At 32.5% G+C, this 23,934-nt stretch overlaps 1 long non-coding RNA gene across 1 annotated transcript; it reads right to left on the bottom strand.

The window, feature by feature from the left end:
• Window positions 1-552: 552 nt before the first annotated feature.
• Window positions 553-2,412, bottom strand: LOC127732598 (uncharacterized). Its single transcript, XR_007996336.1, has 2 exons — window positions 2,063-2,412; window positions 553-678 (listed from the first exon to the last, which is right to left on the bottom strand). It is a non-coding gene; the product is annotated as an uncharacterized LOC127732598 (long non-coding RNA).
• Window positions 2,413-23,934: the final 21,522 nt, after the last annotated feature.

Genomic DNA, 23,934 nt, shown 5'->3' on the forward strand with positions numbered 1-23,934 from the left:
CGAGCGGTGTTCGAACTCACAAACTTCTGAGTTGATAGGCCAGTGATTACCGTAGATGAAGTAAGGACATCAATATCAATAAATATAGCTACCAAATGTTGTCCTGTAACTACATTTATTACATTGGTTGCAATGAATTACATTGATTTCCCAGTGAAATAAAAACCGATAATTTCACATGTGAAATAAACGTGGTTATTTCACTCCTCTGACGTCATACAACAATAGGCGTTGTCAAGACGTCGATAACGTCGGATCAAAACAAATTGTGAATGCGTAGAAAAAGATATAGTTCCTTACGTTTTCTACTTTAATTCCATAAAAAAAGCCATTTGCCAATGTAATAAAAAGAATAACTAATCAAAGAATTCAAATATCGAAAAATATTCAACTCGTGACCGAACAACACTGATAATTAACTCATGCGCTACGCGCATTCGTGAATTAATGTGTTGTTCGGTCACTCGTTGAATATTTTTCTCTATTTGAATTCTTCGATTAGTTATTCTATAAGTATTTGACCTAAAAAGTAGAATGTTTATTCTTGCTAACCTTTTGGGCAGCAGACAGCCCATCGATCGGCAGGATGCACGTGACATGAATAGTCATCGGGACATGGCGTAGTAGATCCTCGACCACAATATATATTGGATAAATAATTGCCATGGCTACAATATGCTGCAAAGACAAAATATATTATATAATTTCAATAACCGAATCAAATAAGTATGTTTTTGATTAAATGGTTGAATCATGGGATTCCGTCAAATATTGTCAAAAGGAATATTTTGTACGAATTAAAATGTAAATTATACATTTCTATGTATAAATCGTGTTTTTTTTATATTTTCACTTCTGGGTAGCTGTATACTTTCTTAGTCTAAAGTTAAAGATTTTGATAAACATTTAAAATGGCAGTATAATTCAATTTGAAATATCTTGCTCAAAATTACAAAATGTATATTTACAAGTCCGTTTTCTCTTCGAACAAGTATTATAATGTGGTTTTTACTGGCCCCACGGGGTGTTTTGATGGGACTACATTTTATATTGCAATATTAACGAACAGTGTTTTAATTAAGTAGACATTTAACTCAATAAAGGGTCCATACTCATACAGACAAGTGAAATCTGATCATAAGACGGTATCTCTAAATGTGATACATGAGGGTGTGGATGGGGGTTTACATAATAGAGAATAACTGGCAAAAATAATAAAGATTAGAGATATATGGACGAAAAAATAAAGAATAGAGAATAATGAGGTGCAAAAATATGAAAAATGGAGAATAAGAGCAAAAAAAAATAAAAAATAGAGCAAAATGGCCTAAATAATTAAAGAAAACAGAATTAAAGGGCCCGCCATCCAGACCCTCATACATGTACGTTAAGAATCAATGGACAAGGTACGATAAGCCCCCGTTTTGGCCCCCCTATTTTCTCATTTTTCAAATTTTGTTTTGGAAAGCTACTTATTATGTTGAAATATTCCCTTAGGTTTGAAGTTTGTTTGGATGAACTTCAAAACCATTAATTTCAGCAACTAGGTGAGATGAGGGGGTGAAAGGGCATCAAAAACGCCAAAAGTAGGAAAAATTAAGATTTTTGGCCTGTGTTTCTTAAAATTTAATAGCGTGCGCCTACGTGACCCGGAGAAAATTATGGTGATCTAGACAGCAAAAACTGTGATAATGATATTGTAATAAAAAAATTCATGGGTCACGTTGGCGCAGGCACTTAAAAAATAAAAAATCGTTGTACCTCCAAAGTGAATAATAATTACAATATCCGAATAATAACGGAAAGGTTACCCCCCTCACCTCATCCAGTTGCTGAAATTAATGGTTTTGAAGTTCATCCAAACAAACTTCAAACCTCAGGGAATTTTTAACATGATAAGTAGCTTTCCAAAACAAAATTTGAAAAATAAGAAAATAGGGGGCCAAAACGGGGGCTTATCGTACCTTGTTCTTTCAATTGAAACCAAAAGTCGATCAATCAATGAATAAGTTTCAATAAAATGAGCAATCGAATTTTATAAAAATGTGTTTAAGGAACTTACGTTTATCAGTCAAGAAAGATTCTGCAATCACAAAGAAACAGAAGAAGCACAGTGCAACAACTCTTCCATCCATCTTAACGTTTCTTATGTATATAATTTAAATATATACTTTGAGCAGTGTAATGAAATATATCACTTTCAAATGTATCTTATAACTAGAACTGTTCAGAACAATTATGGATGTAAATAGAGAATTTCAAGATCTTTATTTCATTTAAGCATGTACACTATTTCCCAAATCTCTTATACTATCGGTTCATAATTTCACTAATTCCATATATGTCCAATTTGACGTAAATTGAAGAATGTTATTCCGTAAACACCCTTAAACAATCCTCCAAACTCCCATGTGCGTCATAATTTAACTGTTAAATTTAAATGATATGCAAACTTATAAATACTATCTAAAGCTCTTAAAATTTACATTGAATATTTATGGACTAGGCTACTTCCGGTCCTTCTACTTAGCAATGGTGGAATGTTGATAACGGTTTATTTAAATTTTGAAAATACTGTCATTATCTCAACATGATACTTACTACTGTGATTTTACTTTATCTTTAACTAAACTTATTGCAATATTTTGCAATACTGATTTGTAATACTTTCAGAGGAAAGTACAAATAGTTTTTTTGTAGATGTTAATATGCTGAATCTTTTCACTTTTACAATTTATCTATTATAGTTTTTAAGACAATTGCAGAATATCTTAAACTGATTTCTTACAGTTTGTTCTGTGCTGTAACACCACATGTTGGGGGAGACTCCAAACACATGTTAATTCCCGCTACATTCTGTATGTGGCTGTCTTATGTCATGTAGGAGCCTGTAATTCAGCGATTGTCAATTGTTATGTGAACATGTATACCATATTTGTTTTTTGTTTATTGTTTTGTACATACATCAGGTCGTTGTTTTTTTTCATTTGAATTATTTTATATTTTGTCATATCGGAGCCTTTTACAGTTTAATTATGCAGTAGGGGTTTATCTCAACGTTGAAAACGTTCACCCATAGTTGCTAACATCTACGTCATTTGGTCTCTGGTGGATAGTTGTCTCATTGGCAATCATACCACATCTTCTTACTTGTAACATTTAAGGCAACAAATATAAAAGAAGTCAATTGATGGATTCATATGGAACGCCATAGCTGCCTTATATGTACTTGTTTCTATATATGCACATACTTGTCTATATATGCACATACTTTTTCTATTATATGCACATACTTGTCTATATATGCACATACTTTATCTATATATGCACATACTTGTCTATATATGCACATACTTGTCTATATATGCACATACTTTTTCTATATATGAACATACTTTGTCTATATATGCACATACTTTGTCTTTATACTTTGTATATATATGCACATACTTTTCCTTTTATACTTTTTCTTTATACTTTTTCTTTATACTTTTTCTATATATGCACATACTTTTTTTTAAATGATCATAACCCCCCCTCCACCCCCCCCCCCCCCCCCCCATTTATGGTATAGATCGCAACTTTGACCTTACATTGTGTTTTGTATTACATGTAATTTATTCAATGTTTCGGGTTATTTTAGGAGATTTTTCAGGTCAACCCTCCTCGGAGCTAGGCCATCCCGTATGTCAACTGAGTTTGTCGATTCCAGATATATTTGTTTAAAACCAGGGGACACCCACTAAGATGCAAATATGTATAGCAAAGTGTCTATCGGATTTCAACTAGAATTTAAAACGTTTTCTTCCACCGAAGACAACTAATAGGCGAAATATACATCATGATACTGAACATGGGGGGGGTTATGATCATTTAAAAAAAAGTATGTGCATATATAGAAAAAGTATACAGAAAAAGTATAAAGGAAAAGTATGTGCATATATAGAAAAAGTATAAAGAAAAAGTATGTGCATATATAGACAAAGTATGTACATATATACACAAAGTATGTGCATATATAGACAAGTAAGTGCATATATAGACAAGTAAGTGCATATATAGACAAGTATGTGCATATATAGATAAAGTATGTGCATATATAGACAAGTATGTGCATACATAGAAAAAGTATGTGCATATATAGAAAAAGTATGTGCATAGAATAGAATAGAATAGAATAGAATAGAATAGAATAGAATAGAATAGAATAGAATATTTTTATTTCTCAAATTACAGGACCCATAAAGGGCATAAAATCAGATACAATTGATTTACATAATTGCATATATAGACAAGTATGTGCATATATAGACAAGTATGTGCATAAATAGAAATAAGTACATATAAGGCAGCTATGGCGTTCCATAGATTCAGGTATCTGACATTTGTGTAGAATTTGTATTTTTGATCATGCTGTGAACAGTAACTCTGTCTTTCTGTTATAGTTGTCAGGAATATAGAAAACAAAACACACAAAAAAAAACCTCTAGAATTATTCAAAAATCGTCATAATGACTATAACACCTAACAGAAGTTCATCTGATAACCTGTGTAGAAATGAATAGTTAAGATTGACCATTACGTTCATGGCATTTTTATGAATGTCAGATAATGTTTACAACAAATAAGGAGATGCAGTATGACATACATAACTACCAGATTGACGTGGATGTAAACAACTATTATAGGTCATCGTACGGTCAACTAAAACCAAAACCCTTATCATATAGAAAGTTATAAAAGGCCCTGACGTTGACAAAATCTTAAACTATTTGAACGATAATACGATAGACATGTATCAGGGTTTTCAAGATATAGTTTCTTAAATTTCCCCTTTATGTTTTATATAAGCTTCGGTGGCCATATTGATTGTTTGACGGTGTTCTATATTACCCATGGTGGCCACATTAATTGGTTGACGAGAACAAACACCGTCATGTTTTACATAAGCCACGGTGGCCATATTGATTGGGTGGCGGGGAACAAAACCCTTTACGTTTAATATAAGCCACGGTCTTCAAATTCATTGGTTTGCGGGAACAAACACATCTAAGTATGTTCTCTATTAGCCACGGTGGCCACATTGATTAGTTGGCGGGGACAAACACGTTTGCTTTATACATTAGCCACGGTAGTAGCCACATTAATTGATTAGCGGGGAACAAAACCTTTATGTTATATATAATTAGTCAAGGTGGCCAAATTGATTAATTGGCGGGGAACAAAACCTTTATTAACTACGATGGCCGAATGCTTTATATAAGCCACGGTGGCCACATTGATTGATTTGCGGAAACAAAAACCATAATGTTTTATATAAGACCTGGTGGCCACATTGATTGGTTGACATGAACAAAAACCTTTATGTTCATTATTAGAAACGGTAGCAATGTTGATTGAATGGTTGGCGTGGAGAAAAACCATTTATTTCATATTCGGCACTGTTTCCATATTGATTGGTTGGCGGGCACAAAATCCTTGTAATAAGTTACAAAAGGAAAAAGATGGTTAAAATTTGTTTGACTCTAGCTATAGGTTTCAGAGAAGATTTTAGACGACAGCCGTCGACGACCAACTAAATCTAAACCAAATATATAGAAATAACACATTGTAACAAATACCCCTTTTTGTAGTATGTAGATGATTTGTGGTTAATGAATACTATAAATAAGAAGATGTGGTATGATTGCCAATAAGAAAACTCTCCACAAGAGACCAAATGACACAGAAATTAACAACTATAGGTCACTGTACGGCCTTCAACAATGAGCAAAGCCCATACCGCATTGTCAGCTATAAAGGGCCCCGAAATGAAAAATGTAAAACAATTAAAACGAGAAAACTAACGGCCTAATTTATGTACAAAATAATGAACGAAAAACAAATATGTAACACAGCAACAAACGACAACCACTGAATTTCAGGCTCCTGACAGGCAGAATATGGCGGGGTTAAACATGTTAGCAGGCGCCCAACCCTCCCCTAACATGGGACAGTGGTGTAACAGTACAACATAAGAACAAACTATAAAAATCAGTTGAAAAAGGCTTAACTCATCAGAAGGATACAAATAGAAATACATCTAACAAAAACACAGAGTAGACGTGGACGGGTACTTGTACATCCCAACATCAAAAAGACTCTAATTACAGATTTGAGAGTACTCGCAGTTACTGACAGCTAGTTCAAAACCAATAACAACTAATAAAAAAAATCATGCATCTAAGACTAAATTATCAATCAGTACTAGTCTTGAAATTTAGTTATATATATTTGCCATGTATTGCTTGCAATGTTGGTGACGATTTATATGTTTTTGTTGTGCAAAGCGAGATAACCAACGTCTTTTTTGGTGAGACTCAAACAGGCTTTTGGTCGTCAATAGAAACATAAAAAACATAGAAACGAAAAAGTTTTTAATATGCCGAGCCTCAATGTTGATTGGTTGATTATTTAAAATCAAGTGGCAAATATTCATACATAATCAGGATGAGAACAAATAAACAATAAATACCAGTAGGTAGGTCCTATCCGGGATGAAGGTTGGGGGAAATTTGGACTGCCACTTGAAAATGAGGGTATATTGGATAGGGACAAAAACTTTGCCTTGCAACAGGCCACCTACGGACCCATCAAAGAGTTGTTGCAGAGGTTCCTAACGTGCAAAGAGCGTGGCACTCTCTTTACACGAGGCATCGGATTCAATGTCCTGAGCGGACGTGGCTGCGTATTTGTATATCCTGCACACGAAGGCCGAAATGGCTCTACCATTGAGATTGTATATGAATTTTGTTGAATAACAAGAACAAACACTCAAACACAACTTATTACAAGTAATAGACTATAATTTTGATTAGCTTGTAAGAAAAATGGAATAAATGAAGATTAGAATAATGCGAATAGTTTGTTGTTTCTTTTGAATTATACTAGTAAACACATCTTTTTTTCATATTATTACATGTACATACTGTATGTATAGGATGAATTTCTTTTCTTGATAGGTTTAAATGTTAAGAGGTTGTAACTGTCAGATACTCGGTGTCTCTGTCAACCACTTAAAATGTATTCTGTGTCTCTGTCAACCTCTTCAAGTAATGATGTCTCTATCAATCTCGAAATGTATTGGGTTTCTCTGTCCATTTTTTCTTGAAATTTTACTAACTTGTGTATACCTTTTTCTTTGATACAAGTTCTCGAGGACCGCTGAGAAAGTGTTTTCTCCACATAAAAATGTGACTGGTATAGGTCAATATAATCCATACTTTGACCTTTAATGGTTTACATTTTACAAATTGTGACTTGGATGGAGAGTTGTCTCATTGGCACTCATACCACATCTTCTTATATCTATTTGTTCTCTAAGATTCACAAGCTGTTTGTAGAGATTTAGTAACGTGCTTGATGAAGTAACTGACTTCATAAAAAGCCAAGCACGTCAACTAATTTATCCGGAAGTAAAATGAATGCATAGAAAGTTGTTTTACGTCCAGTGGAACATATTTCAACAAGTACATATCGCCTTGCATCCATGAAATCCTGTATGCTAGAACGCTACCACCAGTTGTCTAGAGGTAAAAAAGATCCTTAGAAATCGCGCAGGCGAGCATGCTCCCACGAGATGGTCTGAATGTACAAGAAAGCCTTGAACCAACGAAATGTTGCAGGCAAGCACACTACGACGAGGTAGTTCGAATGTAAAAAGTAGCATTTAACCATCAAAATACCACAGGCGAACACGCTACCATGAGGCGGTTCGAATGTAAAAAGAAGCCTTGAACATACAGAACCCTAGGCTACGGACGAGAACGCTACCACCAGGCGGGCCAGATGTAAAAAGAAGCCCTTGAACTAAAATTTTCTCTTTTGTCTTCATTGTGAATTTATAGATGTAAATCAAAGTATTAACAATTGTATGTGTCAGAAGCGTATTTCTGGATTTATCTTCATCAGTACCACTCAAAGCCAAATACTAGAAAACCAACTTGAAGGATGTATTAGATCTAACCAAAGCACATACAGAGCTTTATGATCTAAAAATAAAAGCCTGTACTGTGCCCAATCACATAGACTGCTAACTGCTAACCTGGCTATATGAATAGAAATTTTCTCAAATAATGCTCTTTGATGTCGTAATATATATTTGATTTGGATTTGCGACTGTTTTGATTCGAGCGTCACTGCTAAGTCTTATGTTGACGTAACGCGCGTCTGGCTTTGATTTATTAACACAGTTTGAATTCATAACCAGTTTTTCATAAGAAATTATTTTTTTAATTAATTGTATGTGACTTCCCTCTGTCATGTTAAAGATTATGCCTCGTTCACACGTACATTTAATTCGAATTGAATTCGAATCGAATGCGAATCGAATTCGCTAATCGCGTTCACACACTCTTCTTTTTCATCGCCCAATCGCGTTATCCAATTCGGATTAGAAATGCGTTTTTGTTAATACGAATTAAAAGTAAACGTCGTTCGGACAGTAAAGCGAATTTGACGCGCATTGCAATTCGAATTAGAATTTACGTTTGGACGTAAAACGTTTCGAATGCGAATTAAAATAATTCGAATTAGTTAATGCGAATCGAATTCGAATTACGTGTGAACGCAGCATTAGAATGAAGCGCGGACACAAGGACAGATTATATCCTTAGTATAAATTATTAGGTATTGCACGGGTATTGTATTAGGTGTAACGTAATTATTGTCCTGTTCGATTTCAATTTCGGTATTCACAATTCTACATTGTGCCATAAGGCTGTGGAGTCATAGTGATAAAATATTTTATTGGCTCTGCTTTATTTTCCTCAAGCATCTGCACGTGATGTTTATGTAACTAGACATTGTATTTCTACAACACTTTATGAATAAAAATATAATAGCGCATGTGTTCCGACCGGCCTCATTAAATGTAGTTAAAGGGCAATACATGTTTAATTAAACTTCTATTTTGCCTCTATTCTATTTAAATTTTTTTACTGACATACTTACTTTTTGTGTCGGGTTAGAAAAATTAAAGACGTCAATGTAATGGTGATGCAATTCCCATCGATTTCAGTTCTGTATGTTTATATTTACTTATTCTTTACTTTAAGAACATGGAAAAGATTTTATTTAAGCCTTTAATGTAACATAACTAGTGTGAAAATTATTTCACTTTGACAGGAAAATATAATCTTCAGTTTTAATTTCGGAATTGATTTTAAATGTTTAAATTGTTGAAAAACTCGTCATTTCCTTTATTTCTACCAATGATTTCCTTGTTGTGCGACCATATCACTAGCGTTTTCAGAAGGTTTAAAGGTCAAAATTTGATTGGAAAATGTATTGCTCCTTGATATTTTTTACTTACATAATATCTGCCGAATTAGAGCTACATACTCGCGTATGCAGAAGGTAAGATCATGTTTGTAACAATTTGGGGTTTTTCTAGACGTCCTCGTGAAATTATGTTTTGTTAAATTTAAGCTTAACATGAAATATTGTTATCGAAAATTAAGAAAAAACAGCAAAGTAACGTCTTTTACCATTTTTTGTTTTTACTGTTGTTGTTGTTTTGTAGTTGTTTGGTGGTGGATGGGCGGATATGCTTTTTTAAATTGTTTTTGTCAAGCCTTTTAAAGTTTTTTTCATAGATATTCTCATCTTAATTTTTCCCTTGAATGCTGGTACAACTTGTATTTAATAAATAACTCTTAAATGATCATACCACAGTGATTTTATTGTATATGTTTTTCACATATATAGGAATGCTTCGACAGGTTTTGAGACTTTCTGCTGTGATGATTATGAACCCGAAAGTGATAATAAAAGTAAATGTCAAGGTAAAAAGATTTGACAGTTATATCTTCATACAATACATTTATTAATAAGTGTTCACTAAAGATAATTATGCTCTCTCTCTCTCTCTCTCTCTCTCTCAAGGCGTAACGAGACATTTGCTGTGTATATAACAATGTGTAACAAACAACTACAATTGTCCCAGGTTAGGGGAGGATTGGCGCCATCGTACGTGTCTATCCCCGCCACATTTTATATGTGCCTGTCCCAAGTCAGGAGGTCAAGAAAGGAACGAAACCGGGTGCATCAATATGTTAAGCTTCTGCTTTGCGACATAGGTAAAATGTCACAATCGAGAAAATGACACATTTATATTTATAGATAGGACGGCTCAGCTGGTTTATAGCAAATACATGTTGCTGAACAGTTGAGACAAAGACATATCGTATCGGTCAACCAATATGTGATAGTGACGTAACAATGATAAAGTGTCGATTTCAACCGTTCTTCCTCATAACTATGTCTGAATAGTTTTTGTGTCAGAAGCACACTGATGTTAATGAACTCCGCATAGTGTGACCGGTATGCTACTGCTGAGAAATGGAAAGTTCATGATTCGAAAATCGAAATCATCACGTTTGTCATATATTTTAGTTTGCTGTCCTCGATCTGTGTCAATATCGAGATTAAGACACGAAGCAGGCGTTCTAATTTCGGTAGTTAAACTTACCACTCAAACGTTAAAAAAGAAGTGAGTTCATGGTCAAACAAAGATAATTATATTCTATTTAACGTGATAATAAATTTGTTGGTATCTTTAATCAAATTTTAATCTATGATGCACTCAGACATTTTAGATAAAGGTGCCTCAATATTTTTCGCCCGAACTATTTTAGAATTGAATGCTTCTATTTGTAAATTTGTTGAGTTGTAAAAGCGTTGACCGAAGTACATTTTAAAAATGTTCACACGGTCAACGCTTTTACAGTTTATGACCAAACTCGGTAAATTCACGTCATTGTTACATTTGGTTGACATATTCAACAATACCTACCGTTATCTTGATGGTTTTTTTTTCGTTAAATAATCCAGAGTTCTCTAAATATATTACCGAAATTTACCAAAGTATCTTACTTTAAATAAATCTAACATAAACAGCGGTAGTTGTCCTTTCTAGATTTAGACATTTTAATTTCTAAAGGGAAACTCCATACTAAAACTTACGACAAAAAAGACGATTTTTCATTCACGTTTGTTAATATTCCTTTTTAGACGACGATGTTCCTTTGGCTCCATCATACGGTGTTTATATATCCCAACTCGTTCGTTATGACTGTGTGTGTAGTGATGTCATAGATTTTCACGAATGTAATCAATGCATCACTGGTAAATTATTAAGTCAGGGATTTTGTAACCATACCTTACTTAAAACATTACTAAATTCTTTCATAGATACAAAGATTTGGTTAGTAAATTTGGCTGTACCGTTTTAAACTTATTAAAAGCGGTATTTCACATCCTAAATGTTACGGTAATATTGAACTAAAATCGCGGAAATTATTATGTTTAAACTCATCGAACCTTTAAACAAACTTATAAGTAAAGGTTATCTTATTTATGTTGTAATAAGATCTTTGAATATTGTTTGCATTGGTACACACATCGATCTTGTCATCAACAAATTAAAACATAACTAAATTTGTATTCGAATGGTTTTTTTTATGTATGAATACGCATCCACGTTTATTTTCTATATAGAGATTGCTTTATTAATATATAACATGACATATAGGTTAAATCCTAACTATCCTACTGCCTGTCGGTAATTTTATTGTGGCATTGCTCAAGTCATGTCTTCTTTGACTGTTCATTGCTTTAAAACACCAAATCCCTGGGATGTGTTTTAATTGATTTTAGTCTCTGATGCATGCTTTTTCATTATTAATTCTTTTAACTTTCAGTTACTGCGAGTACTCTCAAATCGTACTTTCGTGTAAATTTGACCTGTTGACACAATTTGTAATGCTTTTCGTTATTCAATGTGTACTTATTTTGTTTTACGTCTCGTCTTACTATTTTTGATATGTACCACCTTTGATAAGTATTTAGTATGACGATACATTTTCACTTCTTGACTCGTAATTTGAACAAAATTATTATATTTTAATTTACCTGTGTACGTTATTTTATTTAATGCCATTTTGTCCCAGGTTAGAGTTGTCTTTTTGGCACTGTTTGACATCCACCTTGTTTTTTTTTATATTAATATTGTATTTATATTGGGTCATAGATCAATTTCATTCGTTCAGTGTATGTTTATTTGTTTTTGTAAATATGTCTTTTTGTTCGAGTTAAACAATTTAATTGATATTTTATAGTGTGTCTTTCTATGTTGTAATGCTACACTACTGTTTCATGTTAGAGAAGGCTGGCGCCTGTTAAAACGTTTAAACCCGCTGCATTTGTTTGCACCTGTCATAATTCAGGAGCCAGTTGTTCAGTGTTTGTTGTTTGTTGATGTTGTTCATAAGTGTTTCTCGTTTTTCGTTTTTTTATATAGATTAGACCGTTGGTTTTCCTGTTTGAATGGGTTTACACTAGTCATTTTGTGCCCTTTATAGCTTGCTGTACGATGTGAGCTAAGGCTGTGTGTTGAAGGCCGTATAATTATTTACTTTTTACACATTGTCTCATTGGCACTCATACCACATCTTCTTATTTCTATTCAATACTTATAATTACATTTTTTGCTAGAATCATGAAAACACGATTTCTATCAAGTTTTTCTTTTATTTACCTGTGCGCTTTATTATGAAAGCTCGTGTCATCATGAATGTTACATTTCATTTTAAAATGAAGATTAATTTCAGAATGACCGTGATATTGCTGGTAGCCAATCAAACGAGCTGTTAGCCAATCAGACGAGCTGGTAGCCAATCAAAATAACGAATTATAATGAAACATACATGTAATGTAATTATTGCAATATATATGCGATGTATGCTTACTAAAATACCATAATGTATTCAGGTACCAAAACTGTTCTATATCTATATCTATAATGATTAAGCATGTTTAATAAAATGTGGAAATGTCAGCCAGTTATACGAAGAACAGTGGTACCAGTTTCAAAATTAGTTCATTCAAATTTGTTGTTTAGATGTTGATTAACTCCTATCATGGTCAATCATATTGTTCAATAAACAGAACTTAATCAAGTTAAATCAATGTTGCTATCATTTGATGTGCATTAAATCTATCTCTATACCGTCAATCATTAAAAAAAATAAATTTGCTAATGTCAGCTAGTTTTACTAGATACAGTAAAAATAATGTCTTTGTCCAGAATGTAACGCTTATTCATGCATGACTACTAACGTTTTATTTTTGAATTTAATTCCATCAGAACGAAGTTGTATAAAGAATGACAAACAATACCAAAATGACCAAATGGACTATCCAAAATTATAATTCTGTGAAAAACAGACGAAAACACAAACACCAATTATATGTACAACGTACTCTCCCTATCCCTTTACACAAGTATTCCCCATTCCAAACCAAAAGACCGATTGAGAGAGTTGGTATAGCTTTGTTTCATAAAAACGAATGGACAACGTAGATACAAGTATCTTGTCTTAGGGAGGGATAAATCCTACTTTTTTAAAAATCACTCTGATTCAAACAAAAAATTCTCTGAAACTGACATTATCAAGATGCCTGATTTCTTGATTGCCAACATATTTGTTACGTTTGAAGAACTTGTTGGTCAAGAAACAATCGGAATTCCCATGGGAACCAACTGTACCCCTCTTCTTGCCGACTTGTTCCTTTATTTTTATAAAGGCTGACTTCATACAGGAACTTCTAAGGAAGAAAGAAAAGAAGTTAGCAGTATCTTTAAGTTATACTTTCCGCTATATAGATGATGTCCTCTCACTAAATAATTTAAAACTTGGTATCTATGTTGAACGCATCTATCCAATCGAACTTGAGATAGATGCGTTCAACATAGTCACCTAATTTTGGATACAACAGATACAGTTAAGTCTGTCTCATATCTTGACTTACCTTACATCTAGAAATTTTCAATGAGGGTCGGTTGAAAACAAAACTTTACGAAAAAAGAGATGATTTCAGCTTCCCAATTGTGAACTTTCCATTTCTATGTAGCAACATTCAAGCAGCGCCTGCATATGGAGTATTTATCTCCCAATTGATAAGATGTTCCCGGGCTTGTATTTCCTATCATGATTTCCTTGATAGAGGATTGCTGCTCATTAGGAACTATTAAACCAAGAGTTCCAAATGGTGAAGTTGAAATTATCCCTTCGTAAATTTTAAGGACGCCATCACGAGTTGGTTGACCGTTATGGAATATCCGTTTCACAGATGACAGCGGATATGTACCTAATGTCGTAACTACAATCCCGTCCCCTTTTCACGAATCTGCCCTACCGAATTAGACTTGTTATCGGGTTTGTACTAACATGAGCAACACGACGGGTGCCACATGTAGAGCAAGATTTCTTACCCTTCCAGAGCACCTGAGATCACCCCAGTTTTGGTGGGGTTCGTATTGCCCAGTCTTTAGTTTTCTGTGTTGTGTTTTTTTGTACTATTGTTTGTCTGTTTGTCTGTTTGTCTTTTTCTTTTTTAACCATGGCGTTGTCAGTTTATTTTCGATTTATGAGTTTGAATGTCCCTCTGGTATCTTTCGCCCCTCTTTTATAGTGCTTGTTTTATTTAAGCTCGCGATGTTCAAGATCGATTATGAATACTTTAAAATTAGTGTTATTGGAATCGTCAACATATAACAGTTGTTCCGATGAGATATCTAATGATGTACAATTATTAAAAGTTAAATAAATCTCTTGCAATGAGTTTTCATACATCCAAACAAACAATATTTTTATACTGTTTCTTGTTTTTTTGTCTTTTTCTTTGTCATGGCGTTGTCAGTATATTTTCGACTTATGAGTTCGAATATCCCTTTGGTATCATTCGCCTCCCTCTCTAACAACCCTTTGTTCTTTATTTGAGTTAGTCGTTTATACGGCGTTTTCTTGATTCTTTAAAGTTAAGTTTTTTTTGTAAAATCAAACATTTGTTTTTTGAGGAATACATAAAGAGTTGTATCTTACCACTTTGGACAAGCTGGCGGTAAATTGTATTCATATATTTCTTGTCCTCATGCTAATCTTATTTATAGTTTATTTGAGCTAATAAAAACATACATACTTACTAGGATTACTCCTTTCTTTCCATTTTAATTTTAGCTTCTAAAGACTGATGACGCGTAATATATATTAGGACAACAGTAGTTATTAATGTTAAAATCTCAGATTCACAAGGTTAGTCGAGGCAATGAACAAAACGGGGGAAATCGTATGAAGTTAAAAGTCCTTTTTCCCCTGAATGTGACCTTACGATTACGGATTTGTACACTACAAACCAGTAAAAGTCTGAAATGGCCTATATCTGTACTCGACTGTACTGATTTTTACTCGACCAGTCTGAATTGGTCTGAAATTTACTGGATAATACTCGACTGTAGTCTGAACCATACTTAACAGTCTGAACTTGTACTCGACCAGTACTTAACCATTTAATACGCGTCTGAACCATGCTCGACCTAGTCTGAACCATGCTTGACCTAGTCTGAACCATACTCGACCTAGTCTGAACCATGTTCGACCAAGTCTTAACCAACCTATACCTGTTTTTTGTATCTATCTATTGTATTTCATCAATTTAGGAACTGTTTTTAACAACAGCTATTTCCCCTGGCTAGAAATTTGAACAACAATTTGAAATTAAAAATGTGTTCAATATAGCATTGAAACCAAAATTTCACAATAAACATAATATAACTTCAACACCATATTCATCAACACTTATATACATACATGTGTTGAAGGCCGTACCTTGAACAATAATGGTTTACTTTTATAAATTGTTACTTGGATGGAGAGTTGTCTCATTGGCACTCATACCACATCTTCCTATATCTATATATATCACCTTTAAAATAAAAATAAAACAAGCTGATCAAATAATCTCAAAACTGAATTGTGACTAATATTTTCAATGTTATTCAAAATTTTTTGAATGTGTCAGATATATTTTATGGTTACTGGACAATTTTCACCATTAACTTAAGCCTAGTATAGATTTATGGTGTCAGTTGAGTTTAGTTAATAATGCAGTGAACATTTTTTTTATTAAATTATATATAAAATAGCATATAAAGCAACTTGATAAATTTAAAAAATGACACCTTTGTTTTGTTAAACCAAGAATTTAATATAATCATGATAGTAGAACTTCCATAGTAATCCTGTGATAAACTTTTAAAAAAGGAAATGTTTTCCAAAGTTACAGTAAAAATCTATTTCAATTAAATTTAAATAATTTTTGTCAAAATTAAAGACATGGCATACAAGAAGCACTTTAATAAGGTTTAATTATCTCAGTTCATGTATGTTTTACAGGTAAAAAGAAAGCTTTATTTTTCGTAAACTCGTGTATTACTTATCTAGTGAATTCAAAAGGCCTTGTGATTTAAGTTTCACAGGATGTTGCAATTTTGAATGAATGTTATTTAGAATTTAATACTCTCTGACCAGGTGTGATCTTTTTCATGAGTTTGCCCCAAGCAGGAGGTACTACTTTATACTTCACCACTATATAATCAGAAGAACAATTTTATTAATTTCTTTAATTTTTATCCCTTTTTGATATATATTGTATATAATATATCCCAAATTATAATAATAGATATATTTCTAAAATAAGGTAAAACAATTTCAGTCATTTTGTTGGCTGTTGTTACCTCATTAAAAAGATAATTATATAACTATTGTACATTTTTTGTATGTAACCATGAAACCTATGTAGTTTTTATTTAGGAATTTAGGAAAATTAATTAAAAAAAAAAAACCATGCCAAACAAGAAGCACCTTAATAAGGTTTAATTACCCTCAGTATAGGTGTGGTTTTTAGGTAAAAGAAAATCTTTTTTTAACAAAACTCTAAAACTTTAAAATTAATATAATTAAATTATTACATAAGATAATTTGATTTAACTATCTCTATTTGATAAATCTGAGAATCATGTAAGTATGTAAAAATCTGTTTTTATAATGTATCTTTATTTTATTGTGGCTGTTGTCATGTCAGTTAAAAAGAAATTTATTTTAACAGTTAGAATTTAGAAAAAGTAGAGGTTATTTGGTCAAGTATGGTTCAGACTGGTCGAGTATTGTTCAGACCTTTGGTCGAGTATGGTTTAGACAGAAAAAAATAGGTCGAGTACAGGTCGAGAATGGGTTAAGACTGTTTCAGACTGGTCGAGTAATAGTTCAGACTATTTTCAATGGCAAAGATAAGGGTCAAGTACAAATCAGTACAGTCGAGTATGGTTCAGACTGGGGTCGAGTAATGTCGAGTAAAATTCAGACCAATTCAGACTGGTCGAGTAAAAATCTGTACAGTTGAGTACAGATATAGGCCATTTCAGACTTTTACTGGTTTGTAGTGTTCTGTACAATTATGTAACGGGATGGTTGAGCGCTCAAAACATGTTTAATTCCGCATAATTCTTTATGTGCTTGTCCCAAGTCAGGAGCCTGTAGTAGAAATTTTTTTTTCGTTGGATGATGTCATATTTGTTTTGTTATGAATCATGCCGTTAGTTTTCATGTCTAGACCGTTTTGTTTACTATATGAACCACTTTGTTTTAACTCTGGTTGATAGTTGTTGCATTGGCTATAATACCAATTTATTGTGGCTGTTCTTTGGTCGAAGTGTTGTCTCTTTGACACATTCCCAGTTTCCATTCTTAATCTTATAATATTTATGGTTTAATGCAAAATTGAGAATGGAAATTGGGAATGTGTCAAAGAGACAACAACCCGACCAAAAACCAAAAAAAAAAAAAAAAAAAACAGCCGAAGGCCACCAATAGGTCTTCATCTCAGCGAGAACATCCCGTACTTGGAGGCAGGCTTCAACTGGCCCTTAAATAAAAATGTGTACTTGTTCAGTGAAAATGGACGTCATACTAAACTCCAAAACATATAAATGAATTAAAATTAAAAAAATTAATACAAGACTAACAAAGGCCAGAGGTTCCTGACTTGGGACTGGCGCAAACATGTGGCAAGGTTAAATATGTTTTGTAAGATCCCAACCCTCCCCCTATACCTCTAGCCAATGTAGATCAAACAAACATACAACAATACGCACAGTAAAAATCAGTTTGAAAGAAGTCCGATTCCGAAGTCTGAATAGGTAACAAAAGAAACTAAGCAAATAAACTCATCATAGATACCAGGATTGAAATTTTGTATTTGCGCCAGACGCGCGTTTCGTCTACAAAAGACTCATCAGTGACGCTCGAATAAAAAAAAAGTTAAAAAGGCCAAATAAAGTACGAAGTTTAAGAGCATTGAGGACCAAAAATTCCTAAAAGTTTTGCCAAATACAGCTAAGGTAATCTATTCCTGAGATAGAAAAACCTTAGTATTTACCAAATTCAAAGTTTTGTAAACAGTTAATTTACAATTATGACCATATCAATGATAATTCATGTCAACACAAAAGTGCTGACAAAATGACAATGATACATTACATGTTTAACCCCGCCGCATTTTTGCGCCTGTCCCAAGTCAGGAGCCTCTGGCCTTTGTTAGTCTTGTATCATTTTTAATTTTAGTTTCTTGTGTATAATTTGGAGTTTAGTATGAAGTCCATTATCACTGAACTAGTATACATATTTGTTTAGGGGCCAGCTGAAGGACGCCTCCAGGTGCGGGAGTTTCTCGCTGCATTGAAGTCCCATTGGTGGCCTTAGGCTGTTGTCTGCTCTATGGTCGGATTGTTGTCTCTTTGATACATTCCCCATTTCCATTCTCAATTTTATAAATTGACAAAGGACTACTACACTGTACTAGCAGTTACTGACATGCAAGTACCTTTAGAAACTTGGATGGCTTACTGACCTTGATAACTTCAAATTTTGTTTAGATGTCATAATGTAAATGGTTGTATGGTAAAGACACAAACACAATTTAAAGTGGTAGGTTAAAATATAAGTTAAACGATTAGAAAATCTTCTTAGTAAATTACAGATTAAGACAAAGCACCTGCGAAATTAATTTTCTTTTGTATATGAGAAGCTTGATATTCAGTTTCCATACTGACAATATAAAGAAACTGCAGATAAATACAGAACATTTAACATTGTAAGACTAAGATAACAGATAACCATTGCTAAACAAGCAAAAATTGAACAACAGTATAAGAAACACAACACAGTTAACAAAATATTCAATAATCACGAACCCCACAAAAATATAAATCAGACGAGAAAAGTTTGTTTTTTATGATTTTATTTTATACTAATACGATAAAACGAAGTTTTTGTTTTACTAAATGGCATTCAATTTATAGATGTAACATCAGAGAGTTTTATTATTAACACGCGTAAAATGGTTTTATATCATCTAACGACTGGAGCTCGCCATACAGAAGAAAATAAAGGTAAATGAAGTTACGTTTATTCGTTTAAAGTTGAAAGAAAGAAAAAAATATTAAGAATGTCTGCAAAAATTTCAATCAATATTCACATTTTATCTTGCCTAAAGTAAAAACTGAAACGCTAAGGAAAGAAAACGAAAGCTAATTTAATTTTGACAGTGATTAAAGTAATTATAGCTTTCTACATTTGTGGTGAATATTATTCTCGAAGCACACATTGTGCACACTTGAATCATCTATGTATATTTGATACCACTGGTTCGATACCCCTGCTGTGGAACTGTTAGTTCATAAGGATATCAACTGTCAAGTAGCAAGTGCATTTTTCAGATTATAAATTTTGTCTTTTGATTTCCAGCTCATTAAAATTGGTAAAGTTATAGCTAATGCTCATCTGTTTCTGATTTTTGCTCTTCTGCGTTTTGTATATTTTGCTTTCAAAATTATGCTGTCTAAAAATCCCAGTAGCTTTCATACGAAATTTATTTTATATCAAGAATGAATCCTGCATATCATAATAGACTTTGTGTCAACATTTCGAGGAAAGACTTGAATATACTGCATCGTTTGCCCTAAAATAATGGATATGTAACGTTCAACACATCTTAATTGCAAATTAACAGAAACTATGACTAATAAGTCCATACAGTTAATATAGATGTTATCACCTGTGGAAAGTTAGGTGTTATATATCTCTCTACAAAATTAAATTATTTTTCGATTTGGATGAATGATATGATTTTTAAACATTAATTGAAATATATTCTTGTTTAAACAAAAACTTAGCGGAAGATGCCAAACAGAGTAGCAGAAGAGAGGTCAACAATAGCATGAAAAGTCAACGAAATTTGACGAAACGTCAATCAACAGTCTACAAAACATTCCCTGAAAATGAATATAAAATGCAATCATTATAGATTAAATGAAACAAAAATACTCAAATTACATTTTTGTAATCGACACTTCGTAATTTGTTTTTTTAGTAATCGTTGATTTGAAATAATGTCATGCCATACAAAAACGCAGATATGCCTAGTTTAAAGGGGCACTAGCTACGAGATATATAAAAATTGAAATTTGATTTTTTTTGTTCAATCATTAATGACAGTGAAATAGTGAAATAATAATTCGCTTATAGCAGCAAGTATGGTTAAATTTTGTCAAAAAAGCTAAGAAACATCGATGATGAATTATTCGACCTCATTGAATCCATATTCATGTGACCTTCAATTTAACCCCTTAGCTATAGATGAATTATGCGTGTTCAGTTATCAAAAGGAAAAGAATGTCAACATTGAAAGTGAAAAACAGAAAATCATTTGATTGATGGATTCGATCCACAAAAACTCATTCTTATACAGGTAAAAACGATGATGAACATATATTTGTAACCTATAATATGAAATTAAACTAACCTAGAAATATCCAATTGTACGAATTCGCTATCCATTTACATCTATATTTATGTTTATATAGCTTATATGACCGGCAGTCTTCGGAGGTCAACTCGATAGTTATTTAGATGGCGTCTAGACTAAAGTACACACGAACCGATGATACATATAGTCGAGCCCATTCCTTGTTAATTGTATATTTTAAACTTTTTTAAAATTGGATATACTTTTTAGTATGCTATTAATCAAATATGAGAATTTGAGTCAAATCGGTAAACATGTATTTGACAGCCAATGCCCCTTTCAGTGATTCTTCTAAATGACCTTTTTCATAAAAATAAAATAAAATAACGATTGTTGTAGGTACTATAAACAAGCTTCTGACAACGGTCATGCTGCAATATAAATGTTTATTATAAAATATAGCTTCTCTAACATGATTGTTACTAAAAAAAGGGACACATGTATATGCCAAATGTGAGTATTATTGCTTAAAGCAGTAAACAAACTTTCGTTTCTATACTTTGCAGCACGATAAACTTAGTCATATTAGATTTCAATCAAACTGTTACATTTAAAAGCTTTCATACATTTATTCACTGAATCGATGGGGTATGATATAAAACTGTATTCATGGAATCAAATAGTAGTTCTATATTGTATGACATTATATATAGGATAAATTTTAACACACTCAAGGTCTGAAGAATTTATCGTAACTTATAGGAATACGTTATTCACGTGTAACACCAGAATTATTTTCACAAAAACTGAATAACTGAAATATTGTTTTCCTTTTCTTTTTGCCTTGCCTGAATGTATCACGTTTTTGTTGTTGATGGGGAGAGAGGTTGTATATACGAAATTGAAGATTTCTTGTTTAGTTTGTACTGTGTATATATTTTTAATTCTTCCACAATTTTAATACATTTTTGTTGTTATTTTTTTCTATGTGAGAAAAAACGGTCCAGCTAAAGCGAAATTCTGCTTAAAATTATGTTCTACTGTCTTTTAAATTGTTAATATGATTTCCACCATTTGGATTTTCATTTTAGGTCCCTTTTGATCATATAGGAAATGTAAGACATGTATATTTTCAAGTTTTTTGTTTGAATTGTCGTCATCTATGTTTTCATCAACTTATGTTTTACAGGTCGGATGACAAGAGACCAGTTGCTCATTTGTATCATGAGCATATGATTGTTTGCCCATTCCATTGGGTTATTTGTGATTTGGCGAAAACGGAGAAGAGAAATTTTATGCAGGTTGAAAAAGAGACGAAAAACGTCAGTTAATGTTGAATGCAGGTTCCAAGTTGTGATTGATGATTCCTTTCCAATAAGTGACAGATTTACGACCTCATGTAAATCTAATCATAAATACTGACAACGAAAGAATATTGTATATGATGCATATTTTTGTAAAAAAAAGTTGTTTCAGTACATATAACATAGTAAAGATTTATCTATACAATTTTATCAATAAGTAATCAAGAGAGATATATACGACTATAATAAGATTGTAAACAAGAGTCAACTTGTTACCAAAGGACTTCGATTAGACTTGTGCCTTTACCATTTGACAAGCTCTACAAATTGCGAGTCATTGAAAAATCGAAATAAAAGTCGTGAATAAATTAAACAGAAACTTTCAAATAACTTTAACGGTAGTTGGCCCGCAGCAGATGGGCATTTTGGCAACAATTGTAATATTTGTGAAGCTCGAGGCCGAAATATTCGAAAATTAAAAACTTATTGGGAATCGAAGATCAAGCGCACATGTGTATTTTGGTGCTTATCTTGTACATGCAAATACGACAAATTGAAGCATAGATAGTTTAAGATATATTAACTCTCCCGATCTCTCTTTTAAATATCTACCACCAGCAACAAATGTGAATAAAAGAGCGTGAATAAACTAACCCCCAGATAAAACATTGTACTTTAGAATATCGTTCTAATGGATAACAAAAACGAAAACGAAAAAAACTAGTATGATGAGAAATAAGCATGGAACTGTTATGAAATTACGTTTTAAATTTCCTGGCGGCCATGTTCATTTTGAAATGTGGAATATAAGTATGAATCACATCACAAATTTTGATTATCAATCTTTAAGAATATATTCATTCATCTTTTATGAAACAATATAACCCCATTGACTAAATTTAACGAAAAGTGTATCTACTGTTTTGTTTATATATTGTGTCTTTTGTTTGTTTTTAAGTTTCAAGCTCAGAATATAATATTTGTTTTAATCGACATGCAATTGCAAAATTGACTTTAGTAATTGAAAAAGTGATAAGTTGAAAAAAAATAAAAATAGAGAGCGAGTACTTCAGGCATACTCATTTTTACCTATTTTGAGCATTTGATTGGCAGTTGTACATTTCAGTACGTAGGCATTAAAAAATGATAACAATTATGTTGTAGCATTCTATCTTTCCTTCTTCTATGGAATGAAATCGGAAAAAAACTTTTCAGAATACATGGGTTATACTATCGATGCTTCTTTTCGATTTTCTTTGTTCACAAAGAACCCCGTTAAATGATATTGTCTTGAAATTTTTACCTTTGAATTACTTTAGTTATTGAATTCTTTTTCTATTATCCTCTATAGATGAACTTAATGGTCAACACACTTAATTTGTCCCATCGCCTGACTGTTAGTGAAAATTGCAACACACTCAAGTTCTGAAATGATTGTTGTAACTTAGAATAAGTCACTCACGTGAAAACACCAGAATTATTAAAAAAAAAGAAAAAAATTACTGAATTATTTTTCCTCTTGCCTAAATGTATCACGTTTATGTTGAGGGATATTTTAGAAATTGAAAATGTCATGTTTAGTTCAAAACTGACTAAACGGTGACCTATTGTTGTTAATTTCTACGTCATTTGGTCTCTTGTGGAGAGTTGTCTAATTGGCAATCATACCACATCTACTTATTTTTATCTTTATGGTTGATAGTGGATACTGTATAAGGGTCATAACTTGATAATTTTTATGACATACCAAGAGTTTTATTACAACTGTTTATCTATGTAGGAACTGTGGTAGGAATTGCTTAGCCAATTACAACTTATAAATACATCATCTTCCACAGACTCAAATATTTTTCAGAACACATCAATTGGATTCAGTGTCGTGTACTGAAACAATTCATACATGTAACTTCTTTTCCATAAGTCGATGAAAATAAGGCATATCTATTGA

The sequence above is a fragment of the Mytilus californianus genome, unplaced genomic scaffold (genome assembly GCF_021869535.1).
Source record: "Mytilus californianus isolate M0D057914Y unplaced genomic scaffold, xbMytCali1.0.p SCAF_25, whole genome shotgun sequence".
Taxonomy (NCBI): Eukaryota; Metazoa; Mollusca; class Bivalvia; order Mytilida; family Mytilidae; genus Mytilus; species Mytilus californianus.